Source organism: Solanum stenotomum, chromosome 10 (genome assembly GCF_019186545.1).
Source record: "Solanum stenotomum isolate F172 chromosome 10, ASM1918654v1, whole genome shotgun sequence".
Lineage (NCBI taxonomy): Eukaryota > Viridiplantae > Streptophyta > Magnoliopsida > Solanales > Solanaceae > Solanum > Solanum stenotomum.
The window spans coordinates 33,523,993-33,548,329 of record NC_064291.1 but is presented as its reverse complement, the minus strand read 5'-3'; the positions used below and the strand labels follow the sequence as shown (position 1 = coordinate 33,548,329).

The 24,337-nt window shown below is 33.0% G+C and overlaps 1 long non-coding RNA gene across 1 annotated transcript; it reads left to right on the top strand.

Moving 5' to 3' along the window:
- Positions 1 to 15,101: 15,101 nt before the first annotated feature.
- On the top strand, positions 15,102 to 18,487 carry LOC125842070 (uncharacterized). Its single transcript, XR_007443863.1, has 3 exons — positions 15,102 to 15,285; positions 15,483 to 15,553; positions 18,291 to 18,487. It is a non-coding gene; the product is annotated as an uncharacterized LOC125842070 (long non-coding RNA).
- The last annotated feature ends 5,850 nt before the right edge of the window (positions 18,488 to 24,337 follow it).

The following is a 24,337-nucleotide window of genomic DNA, read 5'->3' as shown; positions in this document are numbered from 1 at the left end:
GTGATTTTTCGAAGGATTGTGACATTTATGAAGGATGATGAGTGGTAGATTCACATTCATTTGAGACCTTTTTAGTTCAATATTTAGTATCCTCAATGCCTAATTATGCTAATCCTGATGATATTTTGGTGATTTAGAGTTATGAAGGCTAAAGGGTAAGGTAAAGACAAATATTTGAAAGAAAGGAGAAAAATACTGAAAAGAGTAGAAAGCACCAACCTAATATTAGCCTTATCAAAAGGGTGATTCACCCAAATGGTTGAATCTCACAAAAATGGAAGGTTTTTATTGTCCAAGTGTCAAATTAAATTGGTGTCACGACCCGAGCCAACAGCCGGCACTCGAGAACTATTATTGGTCCCCAAGCGAATCCTGATCCTGGTTGACTACAAGCGGAAGACTAACTCAAGCATACAAAGCTTAAAACTGAATAAAATTCATAGAATTTACATACAAAGCTTTAACTCAAATGATTAACTCTAAATAAAATAGAATATTTAACTAGCCAAAATAGGCAACTCAAGTCTTTAAAACATTTAACAAAATAATGAACAGACTTCTCAAACTCTATTGTCTATCTATGAAGCCTCTAAATTACAAAGATGGAAGTCGGGACAAGACCCACGACATCCTGATAGAACTGAAAAGTAAATTAAATCCTCCGGAAGCAAGGAGGCTCACCATAGCTAACTCAAACTCAATGTGGTATCAACGAAGCTCATGATAATGACCCGAAATACCCTTATCTGCATCACAAAAGGATGCAGGCCAAATGGCTCAGTACGTGAAATGTACGAGCATGTAAGGAAAAATCTAAAGCACAACATAGGCTTGAACTTGATAAAAAGGAAACACACTTACCTCTTCTCAAACTTACTCAACTCAAGGGATACTCAAGGATACTCAAAACTACTTAAACTTACTCAACTCAGAAGAACTCAAGGATAAAATACTCCACTAAGTTATAAGGTTCTAAACTAAGTGAAACTCAACAAATAGGTACTCGACACAATGAAACACAGATCAACTCATGATACTCAACTCAGAGGTACTCAACTCATGAGTTAGTCTGCCGCTTGTTGTCAGCCAGGATGAGGGTTCTCCTGGGGACCAACAATGATTTTTGATTGTCTTCCATATCCTGGGTATAGGCTCTGGTCATGAGACAATCAAATAACTTGCAATGCTCTTGATGAAAAACATTGTAACTTTATAAATATTTCCTTTTATTTTTTTTCCTTTCGATTATATATACATATGTGATAATTTTTTTCAACGAAGCCATGTCATGTGAGAACCTAAGCCTATGTAAATCAGCCACACACAAAAGAATAATTTCATGAAAANTATAGGCTCTGGTCATGAGACAATCAAATAACTTGCAATGCTCTTGATGAAAAACATTGTAACTTTATAAATATTTCCTTTTATTTTTTTCCTTTCGATTATATATACATATGTGATAATTTATTTCAACGAAGCCATGTCATGTGACAACCTAAGCCTATGTAAATCAGCCACACACGAAAGAATAATTTCATGAAAAAAGTGCAAAAAATCAAACATAGATGTAAGCTCACTTATTTAATGAAATAATATTAATTTCCGAATGGGGCTTCTTACAAGATGACATCTCTTCTCTCTTTCTCGGCTAACCATCACGACACCTTAATTGTTTTAAGGAGATCTTAAGAAGCCACACCGAGAATCCAAAATTAAGGACCTCTACATTTGTGTACATTTATTGCAAAAAAACATTGAATACAAAATGATGAATCATAATATATATAGTACTAAATATTATTGAAAAATACAAAAATTGAAAATAGTAACCAAAAAGACCATTGGTAACTAATTTTTGCTATATTATTTATCGTAATGTAAAATCATGCGCAAATGATAGCTAACTTATGAGTCTTTGAAATTGATAGTAATTTTTCGCCTCTTAAATAATGCTTTCTAAGTGTCTACATATAAATTATTATAGATGAAATAAAGAAAAACAAAAAAAAAACAAATAAACTAGGAAAAAGATAAATGTCAAAGTTTACCACTGAGAGATGTCGATCGCATCACTCTTATTTATATATATATATATATAGTACTAACTTTTTTCTAATTCTACAATTCTTGATCTATTTTTATTTTATATTCAATATATGTTTTTAGTGTCTTTACTAATAATCATAAGGTTTTGTTAGCATTCATAATATTACAAAAATTATAATTATTTATTGAGAAATACAGAAATATCAAATAACAAAATATATATATTATAATAATATTAATAAATTATAATGAAGCAACCTCAATTTTATTGAATTCATATGTCTATGACTTTATTACATCTTATGAAGTTTTTCTTTCAAAAGCTAACTCTTTCTTGCATTTGGTTTGAGTGTAGCGAATGTATTTGGGGTATTTTGAAAATCTGGAGGAGTAACATTGTGTAGTGGATTTGGTCCTGTAGGAACTGTGCGCATGGATTGAAAAGTTTTAAACTTCATTAAACATCGAAAAATCTCTTTGACTTTTAAGGATTTGGTTGACATGTTTTCAATTCTGATAGCTGAAACTTCTACTGATGTACTTAAAAGGAGAAGAACAACAATAGATACAAAAAGATTGAAGTTACTCATGATGAAACTAAAAATAAGAGTATGTTTTTGCTTTTCATGTGTTAATTGCTTTTATTCTTCATTCTTTATATAGTGTTTCAAACTTTATTTATGGTCTCAATAGAATAGATTGACATAGATTTTCTAACCAAAAAGTATCAAATATGGTTAGTTACCTTAGTAAAGAGATTTATGTTATCTTCAATAGAATAAATTGACATAGATTTCTTACCACAATGGTATCAAATAAGGTTAGTTTCCTTAGTTAAAAGATTTATGTTATCTCAAATCAAAATTATCATGTTAATGTATACATTTGATAAACAATTGATTAAGAGGGTGTTTGGATTGGCTTAAAAGTTAGTCAAACCTAACTTTAAGTCATTTTTACTTCTGGAGTATTTGACAAATATAAAAAAAAATAACTTAAAATAAGTTAGAATAGGTTAGGAAGTGTTTGACAAAGTCAAAAATGACTTAAAATAAGTTTAAAGTGACTTAAATAAGTCAAAAATCAAATGTAGATCTCCCCCTACTTTTTTTTTTTTTGACTTAAAAGTCATTTCAATTTGACTTTTAATTTTTTACTTAAAAGCTATTATTTTAAGTCAATCCAAACAGTCTATAAATCTATATTATGATTTCTCATAATATTTTTATGAACTTTCCAACTTGAATATTAAATTACTATAATACCCCTAATTAGAAAAATCCTATTCCATATATCTTCTATATTTTATATTTATATTATATTATATTAAAAGTAGGTTCATTTTTAAGGATTGTTACTTTTTCGAAGGTTTGTGATCTTTTCGACAAGTTGTGATTTTTTCGAAGGATTGTGACTTTTATGAAGGATGATGAGTGGTAGATTCACATTCATTTGAGACTTTTTTAGTTCAATATTTAGTATCCTCAATGCCTAATTATGCTAATCCTGATGATATTTTGGTGATTTAGAGTTATGAAGGCTAAAGGGCAAGGTAAAGACAAATATTTGAAAGAAAGGCAAAAAATATTGAAAAGAGTAGAAAGCACCAACCTAATATTTGCCTTATCAAAAGGGTGATTCACCCAAATGGTTGAATCTCACAAAAATGGAAGGTTTTTAATGTCCAAGTGTCAAAGTAAATTGGTGTCACGACCCGAACCAACAGCCGGCACTCGATAACTATTGTTGGTCCCCAAGCGAACCCTCATCCTGGTTGACTACAAGCGGAAGACTAACTCAAGCATACAAAGCTTAAAACTGAATAAAATTCATAGAATTTAGATACAAAGCTTTAACTCAAATGATTAACTCTAAATATAATAGAATATTTAACTAGCCAAAATAGGCAACTCAAGTTTTTAAAACATTTAACAAAATAATGAACAGACTTCTCAAACTCTATTATCTATCTATGAAGCCTCTAAATGACAAAGATGGAAGTCGGGACAAGACTCATGACATCCTGATGAAACTGAAAAGTAAATTAAATCCTCCGGAAGAAAGGAGGCTCACCATAGCTAACTCGAAGTCAATTTGATATCAACGAAGCTGATGATGATGACCCTGAATACCTATATCTGCATCACAAAAGGATGAAGGCCAAATGGCTCAGTACGTGAATGTACGAGCATGAAAGGGAAAATCTAAAGCATAGCATAGGCTTGAACTTGATAAAAATGAAACACACTTACCTCTTCTCAAACTTACTCAACTCAAGGGATAATCAAGGATACTCAAAACTACTTAAACTTACTCAACTCAGAAGTACTCAAGGATAAGATACTCCACTCAGTAATAAGGTTCTAAACTAAGTGAAACTCAACAATAAGGTACTCGACACACTGAAACACAGATCAACTCAGGATACTCAACTCAAGATACTCAACTCAGAGGTACTCAACTCATGAGTTAGTCTGCCGCTTGTTGTTAGCCAGGATGAGGGTTCTCCTAGGGTCCAACAATGATTCTTGATTGTCCTCCTTGTCCTGGGTATAGACTCTGGTCATGAGACAATCAAATAACTTGCAATGCTCTTGATGAAAAACTTTGTAACTTTATAAATATTTCCTTTTATTTTTTTTCCTTTCGATTATATATGCATATTTGATAAATTTTTTCAACGAAGCCATGTCATGTGACAACCTAAGCCAATGTAAATCAGCCACACACGAAAGAATAATTTCAGGAAAAAAGTGCAGAAAATCAAACATAGATGTAAGCTCGCTTATTTAATAAAATAATAATAATTTCCGAATGGGGCTTCTTACAAGATGACATCTCTGCTCTCTTTCTCGGCTCATCATCACGACACCTTAATTTTTTTAAGGAGATCTTGAGAAGCCACACCGAGAATCCAAAATTAAGGGCCTCTACATTTGTGTACATTTATTGCAAAAAAACATTGAATACAAAATGATGAATCATAATATATATAGTACTAAATATTNAACTATTGTTGGTCCCCAAGCGAACCCTCATCCTGGTTGACTACAAGCGGAAGACTAACTCAAGCATACAAAGCTTAAAACTGAATAAAATTCATAGAATTTAGATACAAAGCTTTAACTCAAATGATTAACTCTAAATATAATAGAATATTTAACTATCCAAAATAGGCAACTCAAGTTTTTAAAACATTTAACAAAATAATGAACAGACTTCTCAAACTCTATTGTCTATCTATGAAGCCTCTAAATGACAAAGATGGAAGTCGGGACAAGACCCATGATATCCTGATGAAACTGAAAAGTAAATTAAATCCTCCGGAAGCAAGGAGGCTCACCATAGCAAACTCGAAGTCAATGTGATATCAACGAAGCTGATGATGATGACCCTGAATACCTTTATCTGCATCACAAAAGGATGAAGGCCAAATGGCTCAGTACGTGAATGTACGAGCATGAAAGGGAAAATCTAAAGCATAGCATAGGCTTGAACTTGATAAAAATGAAACACACTTACCTCTTCTCAAACTTACTCAACTCAAGGGATAATCAAGGATACTCAAAACTACTTAAACTTACTCAACTCAGAAGTACTCAAGGATAAGATACTCCACTTAGTAATAAGGCTCTAAACTAAGTGAAACTCAACAATAAGGTACTCAACACACTGAAACACAGATCAACTCAGGATACTCAACTCAGAGGTACTCAACTCATGAGTTAGTCTGCCGCTTGTTGTCAGCCAGGATGAGGGTTATCCTAGGGTCCAACAATGATTCTTGATTGTCCTCCATGTCCTGGGTATAGACTCTGGTCATGAGACAATCAAATAACTTGCAATGCTCTTGATGAAAAACTTTGTAACTTTATAAATATTTCCTTTTATTTTTTTTCCTTTCGATTATATATACATATTTGATAAATTTTTTCAACGAAGCCATGTCATGTGACAACCTAAGCCTATGTAAATCAGCCACACACGAAAGAATAATTTCATGAAAAAGTGCAGAAAATCAAACATAGATGTAAGCTCGCTTATTTAATAAAATAATAATAATTTCCGAATGGGGCTTTTACAAGATGACATCTCTGCTCTCTTTCTCGGCTCATCATCACGACACCTTAATTTTTTTAAGGAGATCTTGAGAAGCCACACCGAGAATCCAAAATTAAGGGCCTCTACATTTGTGTACATTTATTGCAAAAAAACATTGAATACAAAATGATGAATCATAATATATATAGTACTAAATATTATTGAAAAATTCAAAAATTGAAAATAGTAACCAAAACGACCATTGGTAACTAATTTTTGCTATATTATTTGTCGTAATGTAAAATCATGCGCAAATGATAGCTAACTTATGAGTCTTTGAAATTGATAGTAATTATTTCGCCTGTTAAATAATGATTTTTAAGTATCTACATATTAATTATTATAGATGAAATAAAGAAAAACAAAAAAAAAAACCAAATAAACTAGGAAAAAGATAAATGTCAAAGTTTACCATTGAGAGATGTCGGTCGCATCACTCTTATTTATATATATATATATATATATATATATATATATATATATTGCACATACTTTTTTCTAATTTTACAATTTTTGATCTATTTTTATTTTATATTCATTATATGTTTCTAATGTCATAAGGTTTTGTTAGCATTCATAATATTACAAAAATTATAATTATTTAGTGAGAATTACAGAAATATGAAATAACAAAATATATATATTATAATAATATTAATAAAATATAATGAAACAACCTCAATTTTATCGAATTCATATGTCTATGACTTTATTACATCTTATGAAGTTTTTCTTTCAAAAGCTAACTCTTTGTTGCATTGGGATTCAGTGTAGCGAATGTATTTGGGGTATTTTGAGAATCTGGAGGAGTAACATTGTGTAGTGGATTTGGTCCTGTAGGAACTGTGCGCATGGACTGAAAAGTTTTTAACTTCATTAAAGATAGAAAAATCTCTTTGACTTTGAAGGATTTGGTTGAAATGTTTTCAATTCTGATAGCTGAAACTTCTACTGATGTACTTATAAGGAGAAGAACAACAATAGATACAAAAAGATTGAAGTTACTCATGATGAAACTAAAAATAAGAGTATGTTTTTGCTTTTATTCTTCATTCTTTATATAGTGTTTCAAACTTTATTTCTGGTCTCAATAGAATAAATTGACATATATTTTCTAAACAAAAAGTATCAATTATGGTTAGTTACCTTAGTAAAGAGATTTATGTTATCTTCAATAGAATAAATTGACATAGATTTCTTACCACAATGGTATCAAATAAGGTTAGTTTCCTTAGTTAAAAGATTTATGTTATCTCAAATCAAAATTATCATGTTAATGTATACATTTGATAAATAATTGATTTAGAGGGTGTTTGGATTGGATTAAAAGTTAGTCAAACCTACTTTTAAGTCAATTATTACTTCTGGAGTGTTTGACAAATATAAAAAAAATAAGTTAAAATAAGTTAGGAAGTATTTGACAAAGTCAAAAATGACTTAAAATAAGTTTAAAATAAATTTAAAATAACTTTAAATAAGTCAAAAATCAAATGTAGATCTCCCCTTACTTTTTTTTTTTACTTAAAAGTCATTTCAATTTGAATTTTAATAGTTTACTTAAAAGCTATTATTTTAAGTCAATTCAAACAGTCTCTAAACTCAAGATAAAGCAACAATAAAAGATGCAATATATGGAAAGCTTTTAAAACAGTAGATAGCAACTCAATGTATTGAAGAATACAATAACAACTCACTTTGTATATAAAAATATAATACAACTCTGTGGGAGATTCTCTAATCGACAACCATCACCATGAGCTATGTGATGATACATCGTCTTGCCTCACGTTGCCAGGGTCGTCCTATACTTTTCCGGGGTATAGAACCTACTACTATGTGGATCCACTAGTCTATGCTAGAAATCATTAAGGAATCATCTAAAAAGTACGACCCTTTCTACCCACATTGTCTACATGCTTTATGGGGGTTGTGAGTTGTATGAACTCTCCCCCATATTGGTGCTCAATACTACTCCCAAAATATTACTAGCTCATATGTTTAAAAACATAACTTTTTCTGTGTTTAAGATAATTACTCAAAAATCTTTCTTTTCAAAAAGATGGTACTCAAAATGCTCAAACTCTTTTGGAAATCTCAGTTTCCTCTCATCTTAAATGTAAACACATTTACTCTTGGGAATACTTAGTTCTCATATATCATTTTAAATAAAGTGAACTCAGCTCTACTCTTCCTCAACTCGGTGCTCAAGTCTTTAAAACAATTTGTAAAAAGTCTTCTTAAAATAGGGTTCATACCGAATTATGGATGTGAATGACTCAATTCAAGGTGTTCAATAACCATGTATAGAACTCAATACTTGGAACTCAACAACTCCAGAACTCAAGGAGTCAATGATACTACTCATCTCAAGAATGCTCGACTCGGAGGGTTCGTGCGGAATTATGGGCATGAACTACTCAACTCAAGGACTCAATGATACCTCTCATCTCAAGACTGCTCGACTCATAGGGTTCATGCAAAATTATAGGCATGAACTACTCAACTCAAGGAAATTCATAGGTAACATGTAGTAGCCCCATGATTAGGAATATAATCCCAAAATGATTGGGAACTAAATACTTAAGACTTAGAACTTGAAGATACTACTCCTCTCAAAGATACTCAACTGATGGAGTCCATGCGAAATTTATAGGCATGAACAACTCAACTCAAGGGTCTAAATAACAATATGGAACTCATGTATACGACTCTTCTCATTCTCATACTTACTTTCTCAAAACTCAGTTTAAAACTCAAGTGTTGGCTTTGAAAAACTTCTCAAGATTTATAATTCAAAAATAGGGTTCATGCTAAATTATAGACATGAACAAATCAACTCAAAGATCTAAACAAAACATAGAAACTCAATAATTATGATTTTCATTATTGATTCATAATTATATGGAGGAATTTGAGTTGAAAAGAATGGAATTCTTGGAGAAAGACTTACCTTGAAGAAGAATCTTGAAAAAGATTGAAAGAGTCTTGAATGGAGTCTTCTACTTTGATTTTTCCTTAGGGTTTCCCCTAACATTTGAGAGAGAAGAGAATGATGGATTAAAATATGAAAATATGATTTTTTTTGAGCCATTTATTAGTCAAAAATTCGTTTAAGGTTTTCTTGGAGGTAAAAAGACAAAACCGACCCTTTTTAATGTTTACTCGTCGGCTAATTCATAACAATATTGTATCAAGTTACTAAAATAGTCATAACTTTTTACTCAGAAATTGGATTGACGCAAAATTGGTGGCATTGGAAAGTAGATTCAAATACCTTTAATTTGATAGGTTATGGGATACGTAACTCTTTATATTCTAAGAGATAAGGTCATTTGAAGTTGACTCAAGTAGAATCTTACATTAAAACTTAATCAATAAGGATTTCAAGAACACTTATAAAGAACTCATCAAGAAATTAAATTTCTAAATATTTATGGATAGATTCGCAAAATAAACTCATGATTGGCACGTGGGTGGACGAACCCAACACTATGGAAGTTTACATACCTCAAAGAACTAGGTTCTTGGCGAAATCATAAATTTCTTGAACAAACACTTGAAACTTTGAACTTTTTCTCCTCTTGAATCTTCTCTCTAAAACCCTAAATGCTTTGGGGATGAATAAAACTGATTCTAATCAGTTTAAGACCCTAAATTGTGTGTATTTCGCGTTTAGAATAAGTGAGGGTAAGGAAAAGACTAAAATACCCTTCTTATTTTCGGGTAACTTTACTTAAATGGACAACCTGACTTCAAAAAGGCATATTTCCGTCATACCAGCTTGAAAATTAGCAAACTCGGTGGCGTTGGAAAGAGGGCTTAGAGATCTTTCATTTGATATCTTATGGGTCTCCTAACTCATCCTGTACTACAATTTATGGTTGTTTGAAGTTGACCCAAAACTTAGAAGAACTTAGGAATGACTTGAATGAACTCTCTTTTGTTCTTTTTGGAACTTAAGGTGCTACATCTAGTGATCTTAACACTCATGAAAATTTTAAATTCCTCGGTAAAATCCTACTAACAACGAAGGATGGTTCGAGTCTTAGTTCACAAAAATTTCTGGAGTATTGGAATTGGAGAAGAAGAGTTGCATCATGATACGCCAAATTACTAAATCGGAAACAAAATGCATCACCGAAAGTGATAGTCTGAAGAGTAAAATTTAAGGCTATCATAGAAGAGCAAGGTGATATGTAACACCCCAAAAATTTTTTGAACTAAGACTTGAACAATCCTTCGTTGTGAGTAGTATTTTATAGAGGAATTTAAAATTTCTTAAGTATTAAGGTCACTATATGTAGCACCTTGAGTTTCAAAAAGAATTGGAGAGAGAGTTCAAGTCATTCCTAAGTTCTTCAAAGTTTTGGGTCAATTTTAAACGACCATAACTTTCAGTACAAAATGAGTTAGGTTGCCCATTAGATATCAAATGAAAGGTCTTTGAATTATCTTACCAACGCCACCAAGTTTGCTAAATTTCGAATTCGGATGAGTGATATATGCCCTTTTGAAGTCAGGCTGTCAAGTTAAGGAGAGTTACCCGAAAATAGTGAGGGGTATTCTGGTCTTTTTCTTACCAATCAGATTTAATTCATTTTTAGTAAGGTTTTAGGGCTCTAAACTGATTAGGTTCAGTTTTATAATCCTAATATAAGCATAGGGTTTTAGTTGACAGTTCAAGAGGAGAAAAGAGGAAAGGATCAAGGCGTTTGTCAAGATTCTTGAGAGTTGTTGCGAATTTTCGCTGGGTTTGATCCCTAAGAGGTATGTAAGCTTCCATAGTGTTGGGTTCATTCACCCACGCGCCAATCATGATTTATTCAACGTAATTTCGTTCTTGAAATTTAAGGATTTAAGTTCTTGATAAGTATTCTTGAGGTTTCTTTCTAAATCTTGTTTTGTTGGGATTTTGATGAATTATTGAGATGAAAGTTAGTGATTTAAGGGTTGTTTTGATTGGATTAGTATGTACATACGTTGAGTATTCGATTCAAAGTGATTGGGGAAGAAACCATTCGATTCTAGGCGAATTAGGCTTTGAAAACATGTAAACAAAATTCGTTGGGTTTTATGGGTTGGGGACTTCCGCCCTGCACCAGCCAGTGCGCCCCAAATCCTCTTATATAGTTTAAGGGCTGGCTACCCACACCACTCAATGCGCTAGGGTCGCCTACCCCGTCCAGTTTGCAGTCGATTGCTCTGTTTGAGTTCTTTTAAAGTGTAGCTTCACTCCTTTTTTATTCTTATCACTCTAAACTACTTCTAAACACCTAGAAATCATTCATGACATGGAGCATAACCTTGAATTCATAATTCAAATTCAAGATAGATTTAAGAATTAAGTTTTTAGAGTTCTTTCGAACATTTTAAGAAAGTCCCTTTTGAGTCTTTTCTGGGAGTCTTCTACAATTTCTAATAACTTGTTTCCATATGCAAGCAAGTGAGCATGAGAGTGATGACAATGTATTCATGATTCTACTTTATCATCACGAGACCCTTTGTATCATGAACCATAACTCTTGAATTGATAATTTACATTCAAGAGAGAGTTAAGAGTAGAGTTCAAGAAAGTCTTTGAGTTCTATTGTGAATCCATTGCTATCAACTATCAATTTGAAGTTTTGAGCAAGTAAGTATAAGAATGAGAAGAGTCGTATAAACGAATTCCATACTTTTATTTAGACCCTCAAGTCGAGTCGTTCATGCCCATAAATTCAGCATGAACTCCATAAATTGAGTATATTTGAGAGGAGTAGTATCTTCAAGTTCTAATTCTTGAGTATTGAGTTCCTAACCCTTTTGAGATTATATTCCCAATCATAGGACTATTACATGTTACCCATGAAGTCCTTGAGTTGAGTAATTCATGCCCATAATTTTGCATGAACCCTATAGGTCGAGCAGCATTGAGATGAAAAGTATCTTTGAGCCCTTGAGTTGAATAGTTCATGCCCATAATTCCGCATGAACCTTATAAGTTGAGTATTCTTGGAATGAGTAGTATCATTGAAGTTGTTAAGTTCCAAGTATCGAGTTTTACGCATGGTTATTAAAAACCTTGAATTGAGTCGTTTGCGTCCATAATTCGACATGAACCCTATTTTAAGAAGTCTTTTTATAAATTGTTTTAAAACTTGTTTTAAGACTTGAGCATATGAGTTTGAGGAAGAGTAGAGTTGAGTTCATTTTCTTAAAAATTATATATGGAAACTAAGTATTCTCAAGAGTAAATGTTTTCACATTTAAGACGAGAGGAAATTGAGATTTCCAATAGAGTTTTGAGCAGTTTGAGTAACATCTCTTTTTAGAGATATTTGAGTAATAATATCAAACCACATAAAGAGTTAAGTTTTTAAACATATGAGCTAGTTATATTTTGGTAGTAGTATTGAACACCGATATTGGGGGGAGTTCAGAAAACTCACATACCCCATAAACCATGTAGCCAACGTGGGTAGAAAGGGTCATACTTTTTAGATGATTCCTTATTTGCTTATTAGCAAAGATTAGTGGATCCACTTAGTTGAGAGGTTCTATACCACGGCAATGTATAGGACAGTTCTGGCAGCGTGGACGAGACAATGTATCATCACATAGCTCATAGTGATAGTTGTCGGTTAGAGAAACTCCCACAGAGTTATATTATATTTTTATATACAAATTGAGTTATTATAGTATTCTTCAATACATTGAGCTGCTATGTATTGTTTTAAAAGCTTTCCATATATCACCCCTTTTGTTGTTGCTTTATCTTGAGTTGAGTATCATATCTTTGAGTTAAGTATCTAATCTTTGAGTTGAGTATCATATCTTTGAGTTGAGTATCTAATCTTTGAGTTGAGTATGTTCTTCTTGAGTTGAGTTTGGTTGAGTGAGTTGAGAAGAGGTAAGTATGTTCCTTTTTTTCAAGTTCAAGCTTATGTTTATGCTGTAGAATTCCCCTTACATGCTCGTACATTCCACATACTAAGTCATTTGGCCTGCATCGTTTCATGATGATAATATATGTATTCAGGATCATCAACAGGCGTTCCGTTGAGGCAGGTGATATTCCAGTCAGCTTTGGTGAGCCTTCTTTTATTCCGGAGGACTTCACTTTTATCTTACAGTTAGTAGTTTTGAGATGTGGAGGGTCTTGTCCCGATATCCTTCTGTAATAGAAGAGGCTTCATAGATAGACAATACAGTTGAGAAGTCTGTTTCATTTATTTTGTTAAATATTTTAAAGACTTGAGTTTTCTATTTCTGGTGAGTTGATTATACTATTTTATTTTGTTTTAAACTTTTGTATGCTTGAGTTAGTCGTCCATTTGTAGTCAGTCAGAATGAGGGTGTGCTTGGGGACCATAAATGGTTCTCGAGTGTCGGCCACGTCCAGGGTGTAGGCTCGGGTCGTGACAAACTTGGTATCAGAACATAAAGTTCAAGTGTCCTAAGGTGTCTATGAAGTCGTGTCGATAGGATCTTATTTGTAGTTGTGAGGGGCCCACTTCTATAAATGAGGGACTACAGACATTTAAGAAAAGTTTCCATTCTTTTATACTCTTAATCGTGCAATAGAGCTATGTCATAGAGATTTATTCATACTCGTGTGTTTCTCATATTCATTCGACTACCCCTCATACTAAAGGTGGTGGAACAGAAATGTCAGTCCTTTATCGATGAGTTGTTCTTAGCAAGAGTCTTGAGGAAGTCATGAGACTCCAGAGGAGCTGAGCTTGAGAGAAGCCCATGATAGAGTTAAGTGTTGAGTTTCAGAGGAATGTACCTATAATTATATGAATCATGTGTTTGAGCTAAAAGTGAGTTGTACTCTTTTCCTTAAGCCTTCACTATAAGAAATCTGACTTATTGCAGCGACCTTTAGTGGCGACATATGTTGTTGCCAGTAAAATTAGACTTTTTGTGGCGACTTAATACGGTTGCCACAGAATATGCTAGTGTTAGTGACGACCCTAAAAGTCACCATAAATAATGTCATTATTAGTAGCGACTATACTGAAGTCGCCACAAAATATATATTTATCTTTGTGATAGCATGCTATTGAAAAACTATTTCTGGCGACCGATAAACAATCGCTACTAATGTTCCTTTCGTACAGACCAAGTCGCCACTAAATAGGAAGATAATTTTGTGGCAGCCTTTGATGTCGCTAAAAAATCGTTTGCTTATTATCTGTGTACGTAGTATATAAATTCGAATTTTATTAACTATTGTAAATAATTATTTTATTAATTTTGCTTGTTATATGAATTTTTAGTTTTGATTTGAAATCAACATTTGTTTATGATGTCTACACAAAATTTTAAATTCAAACCATGATTTGAAAAACCAAATATTTTAAAACGTATGATTTCAAATTTAGAATTTAGAATTGTGACACAATTTTCTAAAAATACTTGACCAATAAGTATATATTCCATAAAAAAAAATCTATCATTTTAAGATTTACAAAATAAGAGATTGAACGTATCATGTGTTAACACCCAATTTTGACCCTCCATATTTTTAATTAATTGACCAAACTTCTTAAATTTCAAACATGTTAAAAATATTTATTTTACATAGTCAAAACAAAATATTTTAGTACTATTTTGTCATTTCATACGGCAAATACCATAATATATATATATATATATCTTTATTATTGTTAACTATTAATTTTTAAAAATCAATATATATTGAAACAAATATTTTAGCCTATTTTAAATTGTCAATTTAAAGTTATTTGCAATTTAATTACGATAATTATTCCACATGTGCAAATAATGATTTTACAAAGCTTAATTAATTTATAGTAATATTTGAACGTCTTGATGTTTTCTTTGAATCAATTTAATTTATTGCAAAATAATTTTTAATTTAACTACGTTTTTACATTACAGAATAAAACTCTTTTTTTAAATACAATTTCAGCCCTCTTTTTAACCTCAATTGGGCCCAAGAAACCGCCCAAACTCTTCTCTCCTTCATTCTTCAACCAACACTCATTAACCAAAGAACCCTAACCCCCAAAGATTTGCGCAGCCATCCTTTACACAAAAATCGTACTCATAATTCCTTCATTGAGTTACTTTAGGATAAGAATCAGACGATTTGCGTCAATCACAGAGCCTAATCGTCCACTAATGGTAATACTTTTTTTTTCATGTTTCTTTTCAAATTTCTTCACTCACTAGGACGAAACTAGTACAAATTTTATGAGGAAAGGGTTTTGGGAATTTGAACAGAAGCATTTGAGGCTAAGGAATTCTGATTTTAAGCTTACAAATTGTGGGTATGTTTTGAATTCCTAAAAATCTAATTTTGTTATTGTTCTTCTTTTGAGTGAGATTTCCGTCAACTGGTGGTGAAATCGTTCATCGACTCAATTTAGTACCAATCGCTGCTCTGCACAAGGTAACTTTTGCTTGTAGTCTTTAATTTCTTGTCTATAGTGCTTAAATAAGCATATATATGTTTGTTTACATTCTTTCATTGCTTGGTTCTTATATGTTTAAATTTTGCCTTTCCTTAGTTTAAAGGATTTTTTTTTTGCTTTTAGATAAGTATGGTTAGTTCTCTTAGTTTCAATAAGTTCACATATACTGCTCTTGCTTGTACCATTTTCGATTATTTTTCTAGTTCTATTGTCTACTTGTTTAAATTTGACATGAGCTAGTTTAATTCAATTTTAGGAAATGGATGTTTATTCATTTTCAGTCGTACGTGTGTAAAATATATACCATTGCCTCTTTTACCTTAAAATTCTATTTTCATTCCAATCGTTAGTTAAGTGAAGCATAATTTTCTTCTAGCAATATGTGTATATTCTTTTTGATACAGATCAATGTGTATATATTCTTGTTGAAGTGGCTGGACTCTTTTTAAATTTTAAGAGTATGTGTACTTCTGAAAATAATAAATGAATCTACCATGTTCAACATTTTGAGCCTTTCACCTAGTTGTTCCTTTCCATCATACATAAATCTCTCAAATTACTAAGGGTTCACAAATGCTTCTAGCACCTACGTTTTAGAAAATCGGTTTTGCTATCCTTCATGATGTTGAGTTTGAAAATGTTTGTTATTTGCATCACTTTTTACTGTGAAAATATGGATAAAGGCTAATGAGTCTCGACTTAGTTCAATCTTTCAAAATCATTTGGTTCAACTTTTCACTTTATGAGATTCAAAGTTGATTTTCCATTCATTTGGTTGTCTTTTAAGATTAGTAATCTTGTCTCTATTTATTTTCTACATAAGTGTTTAATTTGCTTTAGTTCTAATTTCCTTAGCGTGTGAAATTTAATTCTTTTTCCTTGTATGATCATAATCACATACTTGACCATAATGAGTTCAACATGCTACCCTTCCTTTAGGTTGTCGACCCTAACAAATGATCAGCCAAAATAGATGATGAGTTCAACATGCTATCCTTCCTTTAATGAGACGAGGAATTGCATGTCCAATCAACTCGAAAGTCGAAGTTTAGTGTTGCACATAAGTACCTTACCTAAATTCCTATATATATATATATATATATATAAAAAAAAAAAGTAGTTCATGTAGATTGTTATTTAACCAAATTAAACATATGTTGCCTTCGGTATTGTGCTTGCATTATATTAGGCAGAAGGACTTTAGGATTTGTAATTGTGAACTACTCCTTAGTTGGTGATTGTTAAAGTAGGAAAAAATATGAGGTCAACAATCAGGTTTTATGCAGAAATATATTGGGTGAAGATTAAAAGTGAATACTTCTAGTATATGATCACAGAGAAAATCACAAAGTGGAAGCAAGTAGTTTAAATATGCAACATGATAGATAATTTCGCTTAGGAACGGAAAGGGGATACAGGGGAAGGGGTAGGCAGCTACAACACTTGCACCTTGTGGTCGAAGAAAATACCTTTCTAATGATAAGACCAAAAATATATGGCTCGGAATTAAACTATGTAAGGCGTGCAATTTCTACATCATTCTCAAATGGAATGTATACTAAAAGTTGGTTCAAGCTTCCTAGATTAGATATCTCAATGAACTAGTCAATTAAAAAATCAAATGAAACCTGATTAACACTTAAAGTCTTAAGCACTACAAATCAACAAATCCAACTCTTATAACACATGTAACAGTAGAGTAAATAATAACACACAAAGAAGAATGTTAAATCTTTTTTGCATCATTAGGAAAGCGTTCTAAATCAACTATGTCACAAAAGATAAATTTGTGTTTCAGTATCTATTCAGGATTGTCAAATCTTTCTTAACAATCTTTTCTTTTTCATAATCATCTCTATATTTGCTGTATTGTTCAGTTCTATTGTACAATTATTGATGAGTGCACTAGTTTTCTTTGCCTTCGCTACTATAACTAGCTGAATTGAAGGAATCTCGGGCTCAAAGTATGTGATATGGCTTCATTTCTTCTACATATTGGGTAAAATGGAACTTTGAAGGTGAATTGGAATTATTTTTCTTCCCATATAAAAAGCGTTTATTGCCTCAATATTAGTTTTATAGATTTACCCTTCGGGGTGGCCCAGTGGTTTGGGCTTGGGACTTCCATGTTGGAGGTCTCAAGTTCGAAACCCCTTACTAGCGAAAGCAAGGGGTTTGCCTTCTGGGTCGAGCTCGTCGCACCGGGCTTGCCTAGTGCGGGTTACCTCTCCTATGTGGTTTGCGAGCTATTGCATAGGAGCGGGGGTTTTACCCTGTGCGCACCCAAAGGGTAGCGGCTGCGGGTTTCCCTTGTCATCAAAAAAAATATTAGTTTTATAGATTTGGGTATGAGTGTTGATCATAACTATTTACCTATTCACTTTTTATCATACAAAGAAATACTTTTGAAAACTTAAAAAATATTATTTGAGAAACTAAAACATTGCTCAGTAGTTAAAAAATCAACCTAGTTCACAAATAGAAAAGCCAGATAGTTTGTTGAATTCCTTGAGGATATTTGTCCTTAGGTATATAGGTCCTTAACATCTGTTTGTTAAAGTTCTTTAGTAACTCTAGTATATGCATTTCTTAATGCAATAATTTTACTCTCTGAAATGTGTTTTTCATTCTTTTATTTCAATATTACTATGGTCACCCCTTTATCTATTAACATTAGATTATGAGAATGATCATATGTTTTTTTCTTAATATCAGGGACAATCGCCTAAGAAGGAGTGTGAAGATACAATATATTTTACTTTTTCTTGGTCATATGTAAATACATAAATGTACAATATTAGAAGTATATCTTTAATTTTCTGTGGAAGAACTATTATAATATTTAATTTGAGAAGTTATTTTGATGATTTCTATAATAATAATATTGTATGTTTCTAATATTGATATGCAGCTGATGGAAAATATATCGGTATCTTGATTTTCAAAATTATGCCATAATTGAAAATATATTTTTGATTTTTTTTTGCTAAAAAAATAGGTTTTAGTGGCAATTTTATTTGCCACTAAATATCAGGCTTGTTATTGAAGGTACAATGTCTGTGGCGACAATATATTTGCCACCTAAAAATTGCAGGCTATAGCAGCGACAATAGTTGCTGCTGAAGGTATAATTGTTTCTGTAGCGACTACGATTGCCACTAAATCGGAGGATTTTGTAGCGACAAGAGTTGTTGCTGAAGGTATAATGGTTTCTGTAGCGACATCTGTCGGCACTAAAACTTAGTCTATAGTGGCGACCCTACCCATTATCAACTTCAGGGAACGGATTTTTATTTAGTTTTGGTGGCGATTCTTGTCGCCACAATATGCACTATTTGTGGCAACTCTCTTTTGTCGTCACAACTAACATTTAGTTATGGAAGTACTTGCCACGGCCATGTTGCCGCCTCTAAAGGTTTTTAGTGGCGACTTTTGAGGTATCTGTGGCGACTTTCCTCGCCACTAAAAGTACAGTTTCTTGTAGCTTGTTTCAGCTAAGATCCTTATGAGGAAGTACGTTTAGAGCTTGGGTAGTATTTTCACCTGAAAAGGTAGCATGAGTTACGAGATCATGAGCAGTAGAAGTGAAAGAGCCTAGAGTTAGAGGAAATTATGCAGAGGTTTAGTAATCCAAGAAGGGGAGATAGTGATGAGGCGGGCTATGTTATTATAGTCATACACCTAGTAAGTTATTGATGAGAAGTTTTCCCTTATGGGTAGACTAAGAAGTAATGAGTTGTGAAGATCTCATGATAGGAGGTAGAGTAAGAGTTTCTAGTTAAGATGAGATAGAGTATATCTTTTTAACCATAATAGAGTTGATGACGATGTGCCATCATGTTAGAGAGGGCTAAATATATGTGTTGAATAGAAGCACAAGGTATTCATGAGGTGATAGACCTAAGCTAGGCTTATGATTTGTTTGAGAGGGTCTTGATGTTCAGAAGGTTATAGAACTGATCAAGTAATGAGGTATAGTATAGTAGGCGAGCAACTGTATTGATATTCAGGTTTAGTAATAAACATTAAGTTTGAATTTGAGATGAGTGTCATGATCCAAAGAATGGCAACATGAGGACGATGGTGTTAGTCTTTAATTAGATTTGATCTGAAGACTTGACATAGAGTAGGTGAGGAATTGAGATGATTAGCTGCAAAAAATATGAGTGGTACAAGTGAGAGACCCTAAACTTTAGATAAGAGCAGTGAAGTGTGGCTAAGTCACAAGAGTAACAAGAGCATTAAGAAGTGTGCCGAGATGGTATATTACCAGATGATGTTCCAATTAAGTTAATGATTTTTTTCATGTGTGCCAAGATAGCATAATTGAGTTGTCATTGTGGAATAGGTCCATAGCTTTTGAGTGTTAGCTTTAGACCTAAGGGGGAGATGATAAGATGAGAAATCAAGTCAAGTGTTTGAGTGTAAGATAGTAATGAGTTCCAAAGAGTATTAGAGATATCCTTTCGAAGGTCCTTTTAGTAATGGAGTGATGTTAGAAAGAGGAGGTTGATGTTTTTATCGTGATGGTGTGATAATTCCATCTAAGGTTAGAAATGAGGAGGATGAGGTTTTACTGTGAGAAATTGTTAAATGAGCCCTTAGTTGGTTCCGAAGGAGTTGGTTAGCAGGAGTCCATGGAGTTGTTAGAGTACAAAGCTTAAATGTGGAGTTGTTAAACATTAGGTGGTTCTTGACATGAGCCCAATGTGCTGGTAAAGAGTAATAGTCTTGGGATGAGATTCCCTATAGAGAGGTATAGAACCCGAACCTAAGGATTTGTGTTAAGCTTGAATATAGTAAGAGCATACCATTAGAATCAGACCTTAGTAAGAGTAACCCCGTTCTACACCCAGTCCAGCCGTCTTTCAAGGACGAATGATCCCAATGGGGGATACTGTAACACCCCATAATTTTTTTGAACTAAGACTCGAACCATCCTTTGTTGTGAGTAGTAGTTTACCGACGAATTTAAAATTTCTTAAGTATTAAGGTCACTAGATGTAGCACCTTAAGTTCCAAAAAGAATTAGAGAGAGTTCATTCAAGTCATTCCTAAGTTCTTCTAAGTTTAGGGTCAACTTTAAACAACCATAACTTTAAGTACAAGATACATAAGGTGGCCCATAATATATCAAATGAAAGGACTTTGAATTATCATTCCAACACCACTGAGTTTGCTAAATTTTGAGTTCGAATGAGCGAGATATTCCCTTTTGAAGTCAGGTTTTCAAGTTAAGGAAAGTTACTCAAAAATAGTGAGGGGTATTTTGGTCTTTTCCTTACCCAATCAGATTTAATTCCTTTTCGTAAGGTTTTAGGGGTCTAAACTGATTAGGTTCAATTTTATAATCCTAATATACGCCTAGGATTTTAGTTGAGAGTTTAAGAAGAGAAAAGAAGAGAAAAGATGAAAGGATCAAGGCATTCGTCGAGATTCTTGAGAGTTGTTGTGGATTTTCGTTGGGTTTGATACCTAAGAGGTATGTAATCTTCCATAATGTTGGGTTCGTTCACCCACGCACCAATCATGATTTATTCAGCATAATTTCGTTTTTGAAATTTAAGGATTTAAGTTCCTGATGAGCTCTTGATAAGTGTTTTTGAATTACTTTCTAAATCTTGCTTTGTTAGGGTTTTTATGAATTCTTCATATGAGAGTTAGTGAGTTGAGGTTTTTTTTTATTCGATTAGTATGTACATACGTTGAGTATTTGATTCTAAGTGATTGGGGAAGAAACCATTCGATTCTAGGCGAATTAGGGTCTGAAAACAAGAAAACAAAATTTGTTGGGTTTTTTGGATTGGGGCCTGGCACCCTGCGCCAGCTTGTGCGCCCCAAATCCTCTTTTGTAGCTTAAGGGCTGGTGCCCCGTACCACTCAGTGCGCTAACGTCGCCTGCCCCTTCCAGTTTGTAATTGATTGCTCTGTTTGAGTTTTTTTAAAGTGTACCTTCACTCCTTTTTTATTCTGATCACTCTAAACTATTTCTAAACACCTAGAAATCATTCATGAAATGGATCATAACCTTGAATTCATAATTCATAATTCAAATTCAAGGTAGAGTTAATAGTTACGTTTTGAGAGTTCTTCCGAACATTTTAAGAAAGTCCCTTTTAAGTCTTTTCGAGGAGTCTTCTACAATTTCTAATAACTTGTTTCAAGAATCAAGCAAGTGAGCATGAGAGTGATGATATTGTATTCATGAGTCTACTTTATCATCACGAGACCCTTCATATCATGAACCATAACCCTTGAATTCATAATTCACATTCAACAGAAAGTTAAGAGTAGAGTTCAAAAAAGTCTTTGAGTTCAATTGTGAATCCTTTGAGATCAACTATCGATTTGAACTAAGTTTTGAGCAAGTAAGTATGAGAATGAGAAGAGTTGTATACATGAATTCCATATTGTTATTTATACCCTCGAGTCGAGTCTTTCATGCCCATAAATTCAGCATGAACTCCATAAATTGAGTATCTTTGAGAAGAGTAGTATCTTCAAGTTCTAATTCTTGAGTATTGAGTTCCTAACCCTTCTGAGATTATATTCCCAATCATGGGACTATTACATGTTACCCATGAAGTCCTTGAGTTGAGTAATTCATGCCCATAATTTTACATGAACCCTATAGGTCAAGCAGCATTGAGATGAGAAGTATCTTTGAGCCCTTGAGTTGAATAGTTCATGCCCATAATTCCGCATAAACCTTATGAGTTGAGTATTCTTGAAATGAGTAGTATCATTGAAGTTGTTAAGTTCCAAGTATCGAGTTTTACGCATGGTTATTAAAAACCTTGAATTGAGTCGTTTGTGTCCATAATTCGACATGAACCCTATTTTAAAAAGTCTTTTTATAAATTGTTTTAAGACTTGAGCATATGAGTTTGAGGAAGAGTAGAGTTGAGTTCATTTTCTTAAAAATGATATATGCGAACTAAGTATTTCCAAGAGTAAATGTTTGCACATTTAAGACGAGAGGAAAATGAGATTTTTAAAAGAGTTTTGAGCAGTTTGAGTAACTTCTCTTTTTAGAGAAAGATTTTGAGTAACAATCTCAAACCACAGAAAGAGTTATGTTTTTAAACATATGAGCTAGTTATATTTTGGTAGTAGTATTGAGCATAGATATAGGGGAGAGTTCAAACAACTCACAACCCCCATACACCATGTAGCCAACGTGGGTAGAAAGGGTCAAACTTTTTAGATGATTCCTTATTTTCTTTTTACCAAAGACTAGTGGATCCACTTAGTTGAGAGGTTCTATACCCCGACAAGGTATAAGAGAGTTCTGGAAGCATGGGGGAGACGTTGTAACATCACATAGCTCATAGTGATGGTTGACGGTTAGAGAAACTCCCACAGAGTTATATTGTATTTTTATACACAAACAGAGTTACTATAATATTATTCAATACATTGAGTTGTTATCTATTGTTTTAAAAGCTTTCCATATATCACCCCTTTTATTGTTGCTTTATTTTGAGTATCATATCTTTGAGTTGAGTATCTTATTCTAGAGTTGAGTGAGTTGAGAAGCGGTAAGTATTTTTCTTTTTTATCAAGTTCAAGCTTATGTTTATGCTTTAGAATTCTCTTTACATGCTCGTACATTCCACGTACTGAGCCATTTGACCTGCATTATTTCATAATGTAGATACATGTATTCAGGATCATCAACAGGTGTTTCGTTGAGGTCATGTGATATTCCAGCCAGCTTTGGTGAGCTTTATATTTTGGAGGACTTCACTTTTATCTTACAGTAAATAGTTTTGAGATGTCGTGGGTCTTATCCCGATATCCTTCTGTAATAGTAAAGGCTTCATAGATAGACAGTACAATTGAGAAGTCTGTTTCATTTATTTTGTTAAATGTTTTAAAGACTTGAGTTGCCTATTTCTGGTGAGTTGATTATACTATTTTATTCAGTTTTAAGCTTTTGTATGCTTGAGTTAGTCTTCCGCTTGTAGTCAGCCAGGATGAGGGTTTATTTAGGGACCAGAAATGGTTCTCGAGTGTCGGTCATGTACAGGATGTAGGCTCGGGTCGTGACATGATATTTGGTGATTCACCAATCATGAAGGGTGTATTACATCTGCCCATTTGAGTTNGATATCCTTCTGTAATAGTAAAGGCTTCATAGATAGACAGTACAATTGAGAAGTCTGTTTCATTTATTTTGTTAAATGTTTTAAAGACTTGAGTTGCCTATTTCTGGTGAGTTGATTATACTATTTTATTCAGTTTAAGCTTTTGTATGCTTGAGTTAGTCTTCCGCTTGTAGTCAGCCAGGATAAGGGTTTATTTAGGGACCAGAAATGATTCTCGAGTGTCGTTCATGTACAGGGTGTAGGCTCGGGTCGTGACATGATATTTGGTGATTCACCAATCATGAAGGATGTATTACATCTGCCCATTTGAGTTCAAACGCCTGAAGCCTGAAGCCAGTAAAAGGCGAGTTGAATGCTACAAACAATTATCCACCTAGTGAGTTCAGTGTGACTGACTTATGTCGCCCAATGGAATGCGAAATAATCTTCTTTGAAAGTATAAATATTTGGGAAGAGATAGAAAATAGATTTATCTTATCTTTTATCATTTTTTACTTTTTGAACTTTTAGAGAGAGAAACTATAGAGTATTGTTCTTAGTTGTGGGGTTTACAATTTAGCTCTTGTAACCAACAATTGGAAGTTGAATCCAAAGTGTGTCTTGATTATAACTACTTGATTTTAATGTATCAATAAATGTTGTCATGATAGG